The 16,174-nt window shown below is 43.8% G+C and overlaps 1 pseudogene; it reads right to left on the reverse strand.

Moving 5' to 3' along the window:
- Window positions 1-10,209: 10,209 nt before the first annotated feature.
- Window positions 10,210-10,326, reverse strand: LOC126293829 (5S ribosomal RNA; annotated as a pseudogene).
- Between the last annotated feature and the right edge of the window lie 5,848 nt (window positions 10,327-16,174).

The raw sequence follows: 16,174 nt of genomic DNA on the forward strand, positions 1-16,174 counted from the left end.
ATGCTCATACATTAAGGATAATTGCAGAATGTGGTGCCACACTACGTGGCACTACACGAAACTGGCGCTAACAGCACAGGCACACAGGGAACAAACACCACACAGATATGAGAGTCCACGGTATATGTGATAAGTTGAGAAAACCGTCCCGAAACACATGTGCTACAAAACGCCACTGTTTCCTGCGCATGTACCCCGACATCAATACGGGATATGATCACCATGCACAGGTACACGGGCCGCACAACGGACGGGTTGGCGTACTCAGGATCAGGTTGTCGAGCAGCTGCTGGGGTACAGCCTCCCATTCTTGCACCAGTGCCTGTCTGATCTCCTGAAGCAGATCTTGTTGTTGTTGTTGTGGTCTTCAGTCCTGAGACTGGTTTGATGCAGCTCTCCATGCTACTCTATCCTGTGCAAGCTTCTTCATCTCCCAGTACCTACTGCAACCTACATCCTTCTGAATCTGCTTGGTGTATTCATCTCTTGGTCTCCCTCTACGATTTTTACCCTCCACGCTGCCCTCCAATACTAAATTTGTGATCCCTTGATGCCTCAGGACATGTCCTACCAACCGATCCCATGTTCTAGTCAAGTTGTGCCACAAACTTCTCTCCTCCCAAATCCTATTTAATACCTCCTCATTAGTTACGTGATCTACCCACCTAATCTTCAACATTCTTCTGTAGCACCACATTTCGAAAGCTTCTATTCTCTTCTTGTCCAAACTATTTATTGTCCATCTTTCACTTCCATACATGGCTACACTCCATACAAATACTTTCAGAAACGACTTCCTGACACTTAAATCTATACTCGATGTTAACAAATTTCTCATCTTATCTTTTAATTCTATAAATTACAATCTAAACATAAATGAATGATGAAGGCAATGAATCCAACTAAATGATAAACGTTGTCCCTCCTTATATATTTATTGTAGAAAAATCCTTTATATTACAAAGTTTACGTTTCCTAAGTAAAATTACTAATCAAATACCCAACTCTGCCCCTTCTTATGACTGAGCGAAATGACTGACATCATGTACGTACCAAACACTAGAAGACACTACTTTCATAGATCTACGGTGGTGTGGAACCTCAGTGGAAATAAACTAACGTGATGACAGCTGTTAAGTTTTTATAGCCCTAATAAACCGAAGCAATTTGCGGTATCACTGCGTCTGGTGCAGCGAAGTGATGGTTCTCGTACACGCCTGCGACGACGGAAGAACTCCAGCCGCAAAATAAAACTCTTTCAAACACCAGGACGGCAGAAGGCGGTCCTCTGGCTAATATACTCTAATGCTGTCTTCTCCTCTCTGTGTTCTACAGACGAGAAACGCGAACTCCCAGCCACAAGGACTGAGTTCAGATAACGTCTCAACGTAAGTGTGGGCAGAGGAAGTGTTCTCAATTACTGAACGCTGCGTACTCAACGACGACTTCCAACCTGGAGGTGAAGTTCAGAATCGTATAGTTTCGCAACTGTACAGCGCCTAACAATTCTAACTACAAACTCTCCAGAGAGCAAAGACAGCAAGTCCGTCTCTACCAACAAAGCTGTTACCGAGCGACCGTCACACACGGGCGCTCACAACGGAAGACCTCGTCTCTCCACCGCTGGCCTCCCGAAACCACAGAATATTCTCCCTCCCTACAGATTCTTCTGATCGCCGACCAACCGTATTTTAGTCTTTAGCCGTCTAGTGAGGAAAACCCTATACTCGTACAATCGTACGCTATGAGTAAAAATCCTTGGAAACAACCCAGCTGCGTGGTTTCCGAGGTGAAGCTTCTTCGTTCCTCTCACCTGCGTCCAAGATTTCCAGATTTGCCCGTTATCCTTCCAGTCCCTACTACAATAGCGGCCGGCCGTCACCCTGTTGCTCTCCAGAGCTCATGTGCCACGACGCCCGTCTAGCTACTGCCTGTGCTTCAGCGGGATCAACACCTGTGCGGGCCTTTCACCCAGAGCTTGAGTTCTGCCTGCCGTTTCCTCTCCACTGGCGTTCCAACCTCTACTAGTATAGGCAGTCATTCATTACGCCGTTTGTAACATTACAGGACATATTGAAGTATTCGATACTGTAGACTTTTAGGGGATGTCGATACAGGTATGCAAAATGTAAAGGGAAACTTTGGTGATGTTTAAATATTGTATTGTGTCAATATTAGGACATTTTGCACAGAAAGAACAAAAATAGAATTAATGTAAATATATATTAGTGTTAGTAACCTATTTTCATTCAATTTTGTAATTATATTTCATTTTGTAAAAGAAAGACTCACTGTTTGCTGTAGCTCTGATTAATTGTATAAATTATCAGTTTTGAGCTAAATTATTTCGTATAATATGGACAAGATACTTTTAAAAACTCACCAGCTAAAGAGAAAGTCTGTAAATGAACGTTTAATGCACACTTCTGGAACTTTCTATGGAGAAATTCTATATTATGATCGCAAAAATACGAAAACTTGTTTAAACTGTTTAATAACCTAATTTCGAAAGACGATTTGTATCAAGAAATATTACTAAAAAGATTTAAATCATTTTACATATAGATAGTTGTTCTAAATCACTCAAGAAATATCCAGAATCAAATGTCAAGATATTTCTGGAAACATCGGTACAAATCTGGTGAAGGTTATCCAGAAGCTGGTAGAAAAATGTTATAAAATCTATTTGGAAATTATGCTTGTAAGAATTTATATGTACTGATCCTTTTACTTACTTTAATCTGTACTAAAATTCTGTAATGTCTAATTTAGTTTTAAGTCGTGAATTGCTGTCGTATTGTAAACAAAACATTGTCAAAGACTCTCATTGTTTGGAAAGATATTAATACACCTAGGAGTTGTCAGTTGCCAGTTCAGTTCAGTTCGGATATGCAGTGCGGTTAGCTCGAAGAGTCAGTTGTTGAGTCTGTCAGTTCTGTTTGTAAATAAACGTCTGTAATGAAGAATTACTTGTTGTCGTCAATATGAACTCAAGACCTTTTGCACGAAGCAGACACCTCCTAATGCAACGTTTTAATTTGGTGCAGAAAGTCCTGGGACGTTATAATTTGGTTGAGGAATCTGGGATGTTATACGTTTTTATAATAAAGACACTCCGTCACCTTTCATGCAATAAGCGTTAAGAATTATTTACAAGGTGTACGTGACAATGTCAGTCTCCTTTAAATATTCATATATACGATGTACAACCTATCGAATTGTGGTTGTAGTTCATGGCAAAGTATGTGGATGCGTGCTTTTAAGGTGCGTAATTGTAGCCACCTTGCAAGTCTACTCCTCAGAAGTGGCTATTGGCAGTTTCTAACATTGCACGTCCTCATCTCCGATGAGTATTAGCACTGAAAAAAGAATGGCATAAATGCTGTGACAACCCTCTCTTAACAATAAGTGAAGACTGTCTACATGAACATCTCAGGCTGAAATGTCGGAATACTCCTTGGATTCTAGGAAAGAAGCTGGCCCAAGATCAGTTTACAGTAGGTGAAGCTTGGTGCAGCGACCGGCTTTCTTTAGACACGGATAATTCTGGACTGATCTCGGACCCAACCAAGCAAACCCCTGGTTTCAACCAACCCAGTAAAATCTGGACATGACTTAACCGGATAAGAACCCAACATGGCAGATGTCAGTTTTGGAAGCACAAGTAGAAGATTGCTGATAACCCATTGTGCGACTGTAGAGACGTGCCTTAGACCATCAACCATATCGTTATGGATTGCCCGCATAAATTTTCACACTAAAGAGATTCGGAAGGATGTAGGTTGCAGTAGAGATGAAAAGACACAGGATGAAGTAGCATGGAGAACTGCATCAAACCAGTCTCTGGACTGAAGACCACCACAACAACAACCAAGATGACATGCTTTTATATATATTCAATTCACAGCTGCTTTAAAATAGGCAAGTTACTATACGAAAACGAGCAGTTACGGAGTTCAGTATTGTGTCCCTAGCTCCCCACGTCGAATGCTAATGCAGTTCGATCGCTTTTTACCAAGTAAAATCACCAAAAAGCCGTATACGGCCATTTGTAGATTTTACTTGGTAACTATTTAACCGGTTGAGAGGTTCCATGCCCTCTTTTGCACGTCTCCTCTCATTTTTATCAATTTTATTAATGTTCTATGTCATTGCACGGGAGTAACAGGCCGAATAAGGTTATTGCAACGAGAGTATTTGTACTGAGAGCTCAAAAAATACTTTTCACTTGATTCCTAAACATGTTGTTTTACTTCCCTGTGTGGCCTGTGCGAGGTGAGCATCGGAGTACATGGCACACTGCGTTTCCGGTTGGGGGCTGCACTTCCCTGAATTCTGATGGGTTCGTACAATAGGCTTAAGCGCCTGGCGAAACGACTGAAGTCGGTCGAGTTTCGCGTATTGTATGCAGGGCGAAACAACCTGCGAGACGTCTGAGTGTCGCCGCAGTTTATGTGTTTACCGTTCGGGCGCGTCAGGAACGAAGATTCCTGGCCCCGACTGACTGCATTGTCCTCTTGGTTCTGAGAATATTTGTGGACCGTGCCCTGCAGGGTGCGACTGTCTGGCACCGGATGGCCAGTGGTCTAGTCAGACTGTTTTCGTAGCCGGTAAAACGGCAAGTTCAGTGCCCTCAACCGCAGAGGCATGATTGGTCAACTTAAACTGAGGCTAGATGACGTCATAAAGCCCTGCTGGAAATTGGAGGGAACGGTCGCTATTGGCGTGAATGATGTTCTGAGACAGTGTGGGGGAATTTTGGAACCAGAACTGAATGCTGATTCGCAGTTTTTCGAGGAGAGTAGGGAGTAGAGGAATGTTGGATTCGCTCTTGCGTTGCACAGGCAGGAGATTCGGGATCTGATCTTCCTCGGAGTCGGACGGTCTTGTGACTTGGTCGCTCGTGTTCGGAAGAACTTAGAATTCTCGGACAGCCTTCGCGGCCAGGAGTTGACACAGAGTTGCTGCGCTGCAGAAGTCGGCGCCTACATCGTCAGGACGCTGCCTACCGATGACTGTGGTGTCACTGCCAGACACCACACCTGCTAGGTGGTAGCCTTTAAATCGGCCGCGGTCCGGTAGTATACGTCGGACCCGCGTGTCGCCACTATCAGTGATTGCAGACCGAGCGCCGCCACACGGCAGGTCTAGACTTCCTAGCACTGGCCCCAGTTGTACAGCCGACTTTGCTAGATATGGTTCACTACATACGCTCTCATTTGCAGAGGCGATAGTTTAGCACAGCCTTCAGCTACGTCATTTGCTATGACCTAGCAAGGCGCCATATTCAGTTACTATTGATATTCATATTGTGAATCATGTACCGTCAAGAGCGACGTTTATCATTAATGGATTAAAGTTAAGTATCAAACTAATTACGTCCGCTTTCTGAATTCTTATTCCTTGTCATGTTCCAGACCTCACGCCAGCCTGCGTGAGCCACAACGCGTGCATTTCGGCCTCCTTTAGTAATACGGTGTTGACTCTTCTGCCAACACAACAACGACGTGCTGCAAATTTCTGTACTGGTACAGTATTTTACGGCTCCGGCATTGTAGGATGTTATCAATTTTATACTGAATCCCTTAGCAGCATGCGCGCTCCCTTTGCTACAAGCCCACCTTGCTTGTTTCTCCATGTGATCCCATTTGAGCTCTCACTACTAACTGCGATACTGCTAAATAGTCGGGAGATTAATATTCGATTCATTAGGACCTCCAGACACTATCGTCAATCTGTTGCACCACACAGAGTAGCAGCCCCTGGCTCTCGAGCCAACTCTCATTCTCATAATATTTCAGAATATTTCAGCCTATCTAACCCACTGTGTGTGTCGACAACCGTGTGGTCCGCAGCTCGTGGTCGGGCGGTAGCGTTCTCGCTTCCCGCGGCCGGGTTCCCGGGTTCGATTCCCGGCGGGGTCAGGGTTTTCTCTGCCTCGTGATGACTGGGTGTTGTGCGATGTCTTTAGGTTAGTTATGTTTAAGTAGTTCTAAGCTCTAGGGGACTGATGACCAAAGATGTTAAATCACATAGTGCTCAGAGCCATTTGACAACCATGTGCATTTATGGTTCAAAAATGGTTCCAATGGCTCTCAGCACTATGGGACTCAACTTCTGAGGTCATTAGTCCCCTAGAACTTAGAACTAGTTAAACCTAACTAACCTGAAGACATCACACACATCCATGCCCGAGGCAGGATTCGAACCTGCGACAATAGCGGTCTCGTGGTTCCAGACTGCGGCGCCTAGAACCGCACGGCCACTTTGGCCGGCCATGTGCATTTATGTTCTGATATATAATAAATCTCATTGTAATATTTAATCCGCATATCATTTCATAACTATAGGCAGAATCCCATTTCCTGTTGTTTATTATGATGAAGTTCCTTTTTTTTTTGAATAGATTACGATTTTTATTAAATTATTGTGAGTGTTCACTCTTTATTTTACCAGCTAGCAGGATCCACCATCATTTCCTTCTGTTACCGTTACGCGCATAATTAATTAGCTGGTAGATAAGGAGTGGGTCGAGCGCAAGTCTCGTTCTCATGCAGAATTCGTCTGTTGCTATTGTTCTTACATCGGAGAGACGTGAAAGCCCCGACTTAGTCATATGATTTGCTGCATTGATGTATAAGAATATTCTGGATGCAGCGTTTCACATGACTGTCAATTGCTTGGTACGAGGATTCGTAAATCGTAGTCAGCTGACTTAAAGGACCCCTACTAAGTTACTGCATGGCAATTTTTAAATAATTTACCTCTGGATCGTGTAATGTGAACATAAATCGTAGAAACTAGAGCTCTATCATTTCGAAAATTATGACACCTAATAACAACTGCCAATATGCTAGCAGAAAATGAAAGATATACACACTGACGTAATAGTTTGAACGGGGTAAAGTTATCAGAAGCCTTTACACAAACTGCAGGAACTACAGAAGAAAAGAAATCAGAATCTATTGAAATCATTACGAGGTAAGCAATCCGTTAAGACTGTAGCTTCACTCGCCAGCTTATTTTAATATCCCTTGAGCGGACAATGAAGACGTACTGCAGAGCATCAGAAATTATCAGTCAGTGATAGAGTTGAAGAGGAAAAGAATGGAGGCAAAAGTCGCGAAAATGGAGAAAGGCAGGTTTGTAAATTTAGTCGTTGCTCTCTATTATCAGCGCATATGGCAAAACAGAAGAAGAAATTAGAATAGTTGGGACAGCAGGTCGTATGTTTAATGTGGTAAGAGAGAAAAAATTCAAGAAGAAAGAGATTTCTAAAGGGACAAAGCTAACTGTATAATCTACCTACAGCCCGACTTTGACGTACGGCTGCGAATCGTGGATAGTGAGTGAGTAAGCGAAAAAGAAAAGTCAGAACCAAATAGCAGAAGGACATATCCTCAAAAAAAAAAAAGGAAATAAAAGTGGAAAGGAGAGACTCCGAGGCAATGCAGCACTGGAAAAATTACACTACTGGCCATTAAAGTAGCTACACCAAGAAGAAATGCACAAGAAATGCAGAAAGAACATCGCACCGTACTTTTTACAGTCGAAGGTGAAATCACTGTAAGAGTTTTCCCCAAAAATTGGGGTGTGACTGTTGATAGACCACTGATATTTACGACACACTTACTTCTACGCGATACTGCAGCGCCTGTGTTTGTAAGACTTCGGACTTGCAAGCATGCCTGAATGAATGGGCACAGCAACGACTGCAGCCATTGCGAAATACAGGAAATGCATATGCAGCTGCGAATGCGGGCAACCTCCAACAGCGGAATAGAGTGACGACACAGAAAATTAGTTCCAGACCGGGTTCCCGCTTTGCGCCAGCGGTCACCTTAACCATTTGGTTATCCGTGCACGTTTGACAGCCGTGTCCGAAAGCATAACGTACCGTACTTTTTACAGTCGCAGCCACTGTAACATCGCACTTATCCGTCGATACCAGGCTGGCGACTTTCGATTAAATTTCTACGCTGTACGGGAATTGAACTAAGCGTATGAGTGCAGGTTAATGGCATGTGGACAGCGACATATGGAAATCCTGAGCTGGCTGTGAAGCGTGCACGGGTAGTCGAAATGGTTAAGGTGACCACCCGCCGCAAGTGGGAAATCCGGGTTCAAATCCCGGACAAGCACCAATTTTCAATGTCGTCGTTCCATTCTACAGTTGCAGGTTGTCAGTCTTCACAACTGGAAGTGCATTTGTTGCACTTACCCCCTTGACTGAAGAAGAGACATTGTTGGCGATCCACAGCTGTACGAAATACACTACTGCCCACTAAAATTGCTTCACCACGAAGATGACGTGCTACAGACGCGAAATTTATCCGACAGGAAGAAGATGCTGTGATATGCAAATGATTAGCTTTTCAGAGCATTCACACAAGGTTGGCGCCGGTGGCGACACCTACAACGTGCTGACACGACGAAAGTTTCCAACCGATTTCTCATACACAAACAGCAGTTGACCGGCGTTGCCTGGTGAAACGTTGTTGTGATGCCTCGAGCGAGGAAGAGAAATGCGTACCATCACGTTTTCGACTTTGATAAAGGTCGGATTGTAGCCTATCGCGGTGGCGGTGTATCTTATCGCGACATTGCTGGTCACGTTGGTCGAGATCCAATGACTGTTATCAGAATATGGAATCGGTGGGTTCAGGAGGATTCGTGCTGGATCGCAACGGCCTCGTATCACTGGCAGTCGAGATGACAGTCATCTTATCCGCACGGCTGTAACGGATCGTGCAGCCACGTCTCTGTTGAGATGAGGACGTCTGCAAGACAACAACCATCTGCACGAACAGTTTGACGACGTTTGCGGCAGCATTGACTATTAGCTCGGACACCGAGGCTGCAGTTACCCTTGACGCTGCATCCCAAACAGGAGCGCCTGCGATGGTGTGCTCATCGACGAACCTGGGTGCACGAATGGCCAAACGTCATTTTTTCGGTTGAATCCAGGTACTGTTTACAGCATCATGATGGTCGCACCCGTGTTTGGCGACATCGCGGTGAACGCACATTGGTAGCGTGTATTCGTCATCGCCATACTGGCGTACCACCCGGCGTGACATTGGACAAATATATTATACTAGAACTGACATGTGATTACATTTTCACGCAATTTGATGTACAAACTCTTCTCCGCCCCGTCACCTCGCACGGTTGCTGTCCCATACCCAACTGGATCAAATGAGATTGGAAGACGATCGCGGTTGCTCCGGTCTTTTGATAGCTACGTGGTACGCCAGGATGACGTCACGTGCGCACGAACTTTTGCCAAGACATCGGACCTACGACACGCGTCTGCTGCGAACGGAAGGCGTTCGCACAGCCAGGGGGTGGCGGACACACCCTCTACTCTGAATGGACGCTCTGGTCGATACCGGCATGGCGAGGGGATTCTGTCGCGAGCGTACGCACAGAGAGAGAGAGAGAGACAGATAGGGACGCCCCAGTTGCAGCGCAGTCGACGTAACCTTGCGCAACCGATTCCTTTCCCAATAGACAACGAAGGAAAACTGGTGAAAACATTAGCGCAGCTGCAGATCTTTGTGCAGTGGTAGTGGAGCAGTGTCATGAACGACGTAGTAAATCAATATTTTAAACATAGCAGCACAACAGCAACGGTTTCAGGTAACAAAATTATAAACAGCCGACCAGTTGCTCAGGAAGCTACGATGCACCTTCAGTACTTTAAGCTCACTACCCCTTATGTAATGGTGGTTTTGTCACGATGGATGTTTGCTACTACATAGGCCCTTATGTGATTTTGCCTGGCTCTAAAATTTTGTTTTTCCTGTGAATGTGTATTAACGGGATCGTGTACCAATGTTCGTAATTCTTTCTTGACAAGAACCATTATTGTCAATTTTAAAGTTCTGGCGTGTATACCGTTTGTGGGCTTCACTAATATAGTAATGTAATTTTTTATATTTTGAATGTATATGCCACTGGGCGCAAGTTTCTCGGCGTAAGTGATTATAAAATCACTAAACAAAGCACTCCGTCTTGAGGCCACAAGTGGCACATCGGGACCATCCGACCGCCGTGTCATCCTCAGTGGAGGATGCGGATAGGAGGGGCGTGTGGTCAGCACACCGCACTCCCGGTCGTTATGATGGTTTTCTGTGACCGGAGCCGCTACTATTCGGTCGAGTAGCTCCTCAATTAGCATCACGAGGCTGAGTACACCCCGAAAAATGGCAACAGCGCATGGCGGCTGGATGGTCACCCATCCAAGTGCCGGCCACGCCCAACAGTGCTTAACTTCGGTGATCTCACGGGAACCGGTATATCCACTGTAGCAAGGCCGTTGCCATACTTTTATAACGGGAGTGTTAATTTCCTTCCTTTTTTATTTTTTTTATTTGTTACCCTACCTAAGGACGTTATTAATACTGATAGTTTACACGTTGCCTTTGTACACCAATTGGCACATGTTTCTCGGCACGAGGACCACCTGCCCTGTTTCAGGCTAACTACGTACGCCGATTACACTGAGTCGGTTGTGAGCTCTGCAGGATTCATGAGCTATTTTATATTAACGTGACAAACCCTAATGCTAGGGCTATATTTTTGACACATGGATCTATGCCGACAATTGTAAAAACGGCGATGATACATTAGTCCTTATTAATGTAAAATTGTCCACCAGTCATCGTTATTATACTTCTGTAATGCAAGAGTTCTCTAAGTTGTCTTAAAGTTTATTCTTGGCTTATAAGTTTCATACCTTTCTAATTTAAGCTATGATGTTCATTGTCCTTAGGTTATCTTCTGAAGAAGACAAATTTATATTTGTCGAAACTTAGGTAAGAAATTTCTTCATTCATTGCAACTGGTCGGCTGTTTATAATTTTACTTATTACGTAGTAAATATCCACACCCGTGAGGTGGGGCACTTTCAAAAGTAACTTTTTACTTTTTCCTTAAATAACTCGAAAACCGCTGCTTCGAGCGAAATAGGAGGATCGTTCAATAAGTAATGCCCATATAGTTGTTGTTGTGGTCTTTGATGCAACTCTCCATGCTACTCTATCCTGTGTATTCTCATCTCTTGGTCTCCCTCTACGATTTTTACCCTCCACGCTGCCCTCCAATACTAAATTGGTGATCCCTTGATGCCTCAGAATATGCCCTACCAACCGAGCCCTTCTTCTAGTCAAGCAGTGCCACAAACTTCTCTTTTCTCCAATTCTATTCAGTACCTCCTCATTAGTTATGTGATCTACCCATCTAATCTTCAGCATTCTTCTGTAGCACCACATTTCGAAAGCTTCAGTTCTCCTCTTGTCCAAACCATTTATCTTCCATGTTTCACTTCCATACATGGCTACACTCCATACAAATACTTTCAGAAACCACTTCCTGACCCTCAAATCTATACTCGATGTTAACAAATTTCTCTTCTTCAGAAACGGTTTCCTTGCCATTGCCAGTCTGCATTTTATGTTCTCTCTACTTCGACCATCATAAGTTATTTTTCTCCCCAAGTAGCAAAACTCATTTACTATTTTAAGCCTCTCATTTCCTAATCTAATTCCCGCACTATCACCCGATTTAATTTGACTACATTCCATTATCCTCGTTTTGCTTTTGTTGATGTTCATATTACATCCTCCTTTCAAGACATTCCGTTCAGCTGCTCTTGCAGGCCCTTTGCTGTCTCTGACAGAATTAGAACGTCATCGGCGAACCTCAAAGTTTTACTTCTTCTCCATGGATTTTAATTCCTACTCCAAATTTTTCTTTTGTTTCCTTTTCTGCTTGCTCAATATACACATTGAATAACATTGCGGATAGGCTACAACCCTATCCCACTCCCTTCCCAACCACAGCTTCCCTTTCATGCCCCTCCATTCTTATAACTGCCATCTGGTTTCTGTACAAATTGTAAATAGCCTTTCGCTCCCTGTATTTTACCCCTGCCACCTTCAGAATTTGAAAGAGAGTATTCCAGTCAACATTGTCAAAAACTACAAATGCTAATAGACAAACGTCGTTGTTGGTGCTTGGCACTTGATGTTTGTTCTGTGCCCCGGTGAAGTTTGAACAGTTCTGGCAGATGGCAGAGCCGTCGTACAGACTTAAAATGGCGTCTATATACGACTCGCGTTACAAGGAGCGTGCTGTTATTGATTTCTAGTGGGCAGAAAAAGAAACCTTGGTGGATATCCATAAACGTTCGTGTGCAGAGTATGGCGATGCTGCAGTTGATATGAGTACAGTCGGGCGACGGGTAAAGAAAGTTACAGCCTCGCGAAATGCAGAAACAGAGGTCCACGGTCAGCCACGCTCGGGACGTCCTGTCACAGCCACTGCTCCAGACTTGCCGAATCGTGCGGAAGCCATTATTCGTGGCGACCGGCGCATCACAACTCGACAATTGGCTCTACAGTGGTCGGTCAGCATTGGAAGTGCGTCTGCAATGATCGAGACTCTCGGATATCGAAAGAGGTGCTCACAATGGGTTCCACGAATGCTCACAGCGGACCACAAGACTCAAAGAAAGGCCATTTTGTCTGAATTGTTAGGGCGTTTTGAGACTGACAAGGGGCGTTTCTGTCACGGATCATTACAGGGGAACGCAAGCTGAGTACACCACTTCGCGCCGGAAACAAAAAGGCAGTCCATAGAGTGGCATTATCTTCATTCAGCACAAAAGAAGGAATTTAAGACAACCCTCTCTGCCGGAAAAGTGACGGTGACAGTGTTCTGGGATTGTGATGGCGTCATTCTCGTGGATGTGGCACCAAAAGGGTCAACCATCAATTCAGAGGCATACGTGAAGGCTCTGAATAAACTCAAGAACCGTTTCCGACGTGCGCACAAGAATCCAGCAGAATTCTTCCTCCAACACGATAATGCACGCCCATACACAAGTCTGAGAACCCGGGAATACAACACCAATGTTGGGTTGGACATCACTGCCTCATCCACCCTACAGTCCAGACCTGCCATCCTCGAACTTCCATCTCTTTGGGCCGCTCAAAGATTCTCTATGGAGAACAAACTTTGAAGATGACGTGTCAGTCATGCAGGGAAAACATGGCTACGCCTACAGGACAAGAGCTTTTACCAGCAGGGAATAGATGCTCTTCCACAACGTTGGTGTACAGCCATAGTGCGTGATGTAGACTATCTAGAAAAATAGGACATGGACAAGACATGTTGATGCATAATGTCACCAAATTTTGAGTCTTAACAATAAATATGTTCTAATGAAAAAAAGTGGGGCATTACTTATTGGACGACCCTGATATTTCCCAGCACAAACTATGTTAATTTTTCGAAATTAATTGAATTCATTGACAGGAGTTGTAATATGTATCTATTTACCATCCAGTAGTGATTCATGGAAATTTGTACCAGTCCGCAACGCAAAACCGGATTTCTCGCAGTCTGCATGTTAATTCTAAAAGTATTTGGTTCAGCTGTGGATCGCCAACAATGTCTCTTCTTCAGTCATGGAGGTAAGTGCAGCAAATGCATTCCCAGTTGTGAGTACAGCCAATCACCAACTATAGAATGGAATGACGACACTGAAAATTGATGCCGGACTGGGATTCGATGGATTTCCCGCTTGTGGCGAGTGGTCGCCTTAACCTTTTCGGCTACCCGTGCACGCTTCACAGCCAGGTCCACATTTCCATATGTCGCTACTGACATGTCATTAACGTGGCCAGCCGGTGTAGCCGAGCGGTTCGATGTTCTAGGTTCGAATCCTGCCTCGGGCATGGATGTGTGTGATGTCCTTAGGTTAGTTAGGTTTAAGTAGTTTTAAGTTCTGGGGGACTGATGACCTCAGATGTTAAGTCCCATAGTGCTCAGAGCCATTTGAACCATTTGAGCCATCATTAACGTGCACTCGCACGCTTACTTCAATTCCCGTACAGCGTAGAAGTTTAATCGAAAGTCGCCAGCCTGGTATCGACGGATAAGTGCGATGTTACAGTGGCTGCGACTGTAATAAGTACGCTGCGTTGTGCTTTCGGACACGGCTGTCAAACGTGCACGGATAATCAAATGGTTAAGGTGACCGCTGGCGCAAAGCGGGAACCCGGTCTGGAACTAATTTTCTGTGTCGTCACTCTATTCCGCTGTTGGAGGTTGCCCGCATTCGCAGCTGCATATGCATTTCCTGTATTTCGCAATGGCTGCAGTCGTTGCTGTGCCCATTCATTCAGGCATGCTTGCAACTCCGAAGTCTTACAAACACAGGCGCTGCAGTATCGTGTAGAAGTAAGTGTTTCGTAAATATCAGTGGTCTATCAACAGTCACACCCCAATTTTTGGGGAAAACTCTCCCAGTGATTTAACGTCTTCAAAAAAATAAACGAGATTTCTGCATAATATAACAATCAAATCTTTTCACTGACATGTTCTTAAAATTATCTCAGAGGGGGTACCTTTATTCCAAGGGATAGCTGGCACAATAAAAGCACAGATTAAAATAAATAAATTTGACCATATTTTCAAAATTTTCGATTTTTTTTAACCGCATGGCTAGGGCCCCCCATCGGCCAGACCGTTCGCCGGGTCCTGGTCTTTCACTTCAGTGGCCTGCAGTCAATGAGGATGAAAGGATAAAGTGTCATCTAAACAAAGTCTTGAAGTTGACCTAAAAATTACGAAGGCTATTCAGAAAGTAAGGAACGATAAGTTGCGAAATGGAAACCATAGCGAATATCAAAACTGTTTTATTTGCAACGGTTAGCTACACCTTCCAGCTACTTCGCTACACAGTCGCCGCTCCGTTTTAGACATCTGTCATAGTGTTGTACCAAGTTTTCAATTCCCTCGTTATAGAAGACAGCCGCCAGTGCTTTTTGACAATTTTCTACTCTGGGCTGCAGCTCGTTTTCTGTGTCAAAATATTGTCTTGATAGCCAGCGGTTCATATGAGCAGAGATGGATCTCAGGGGTAGCCAATTACGGGCTGTATTGTGGGTGATCAAACACTTCCCATCAAAAACGCTGCAGGAGCATCTTTATTACCCCTGCAGAGTGCGGCCGAGAATTGTCGTGTAGAACGAAACTCGTGACAGTAATGTTATGTGGATTGCATAGCTTCAGGGGAAACCTTTCACCGGGCCCTCATACTTGGCGGGAGACGCTAATTTCTAGCCATCTTTACGTTCTCACTGTGAGCTCAGAACTGAAAACAGCGACATGATGCGATCGACGGGCGTACTAGACACAGTGCTCAACGCATCTATGCAAAGCTTCATCAGATTTTTCACTGTATTTTCCATTTCGCGACCAATTTTTCCTTACTTTCAAAATAACCCTCATATATAGATCACTTTCAATTAATCTAGTTCATTTCGTTGATGTAAAATATACAATATAACATGAGGTCAACGATATTCATACAGAAATGGTATTTGTTATAAGAATGATAAATTAAGAAAAAGCTAGCGTGAAACTAAATATGTGGAACCTTAACTTCCCAGAAAATGCTCAGAGATTCACGAACTTCAATATGCAACACAGTTAAATTAAATATTTATATTCACAAAGAAGACCGATGTATCGAAGGAGACAATTGATAGTGATTATTTGAATGATACACAAATTACAGTGGCCAACAAAAAATTATTTTTCATTGTTTCCTGCATTTCATGAGACAATCCTCACTAATTTTGGGTCGAGAAATACGAATATGACAACGAAAAAGTTTTCTTAGCTCCAGTTCCTGTGATACATATTAGGCGGAGGTATTTCATATTGACTGATTAAGAGAGAAAGATACATTTTAATTATATATGCTAACAACATTGAAAGTGCATTTGAATTTTTTTAAATGGTAGTTAACATTTTAAGAGATCTAAATTTCTGGAAGAATACCTCGCAGATGGTAGGGTCTGAAGAGAATCATGTGATGGCTGCATGAGATCGACGTCTTTTGCTTGACTCTTGCAAACGGATAGGAAGTGAAAAGTCAATGAGCTTTTTTTACTTGGGGAGCAAAATAACTGATGATGGCTGAACTAAAGATGACTGGACTAGGAAGGAAAGAGCTGCTGAAAGAGGGGAAATTGTCAATAACTAACGTTAATTTAAGTTCAAAATGGTTCAAATGGCTCTGAGCACTATGGGACTTAACATCTGAGGTCATCAGTCCCCTAGAACTTAGAACCACTTAAACCTAACTAACCTAAGG

This window comes from Schistocerca gregaria, chromosome 10 (genome assembly GCF_023897955.1).
Source record: "Schistocerca gregaria isolate iqSchGreg1 chromosome 10, iqSchGreg1.2, whole genome shotgun sequence".
Taxonomy (NCBI): domain Eukaryota; kingdom Metazoa; phylum Arthropoda; class Insecta; order Orthoptera; family Acrididae; genus Schistocerca; species Schistocerca gregaria.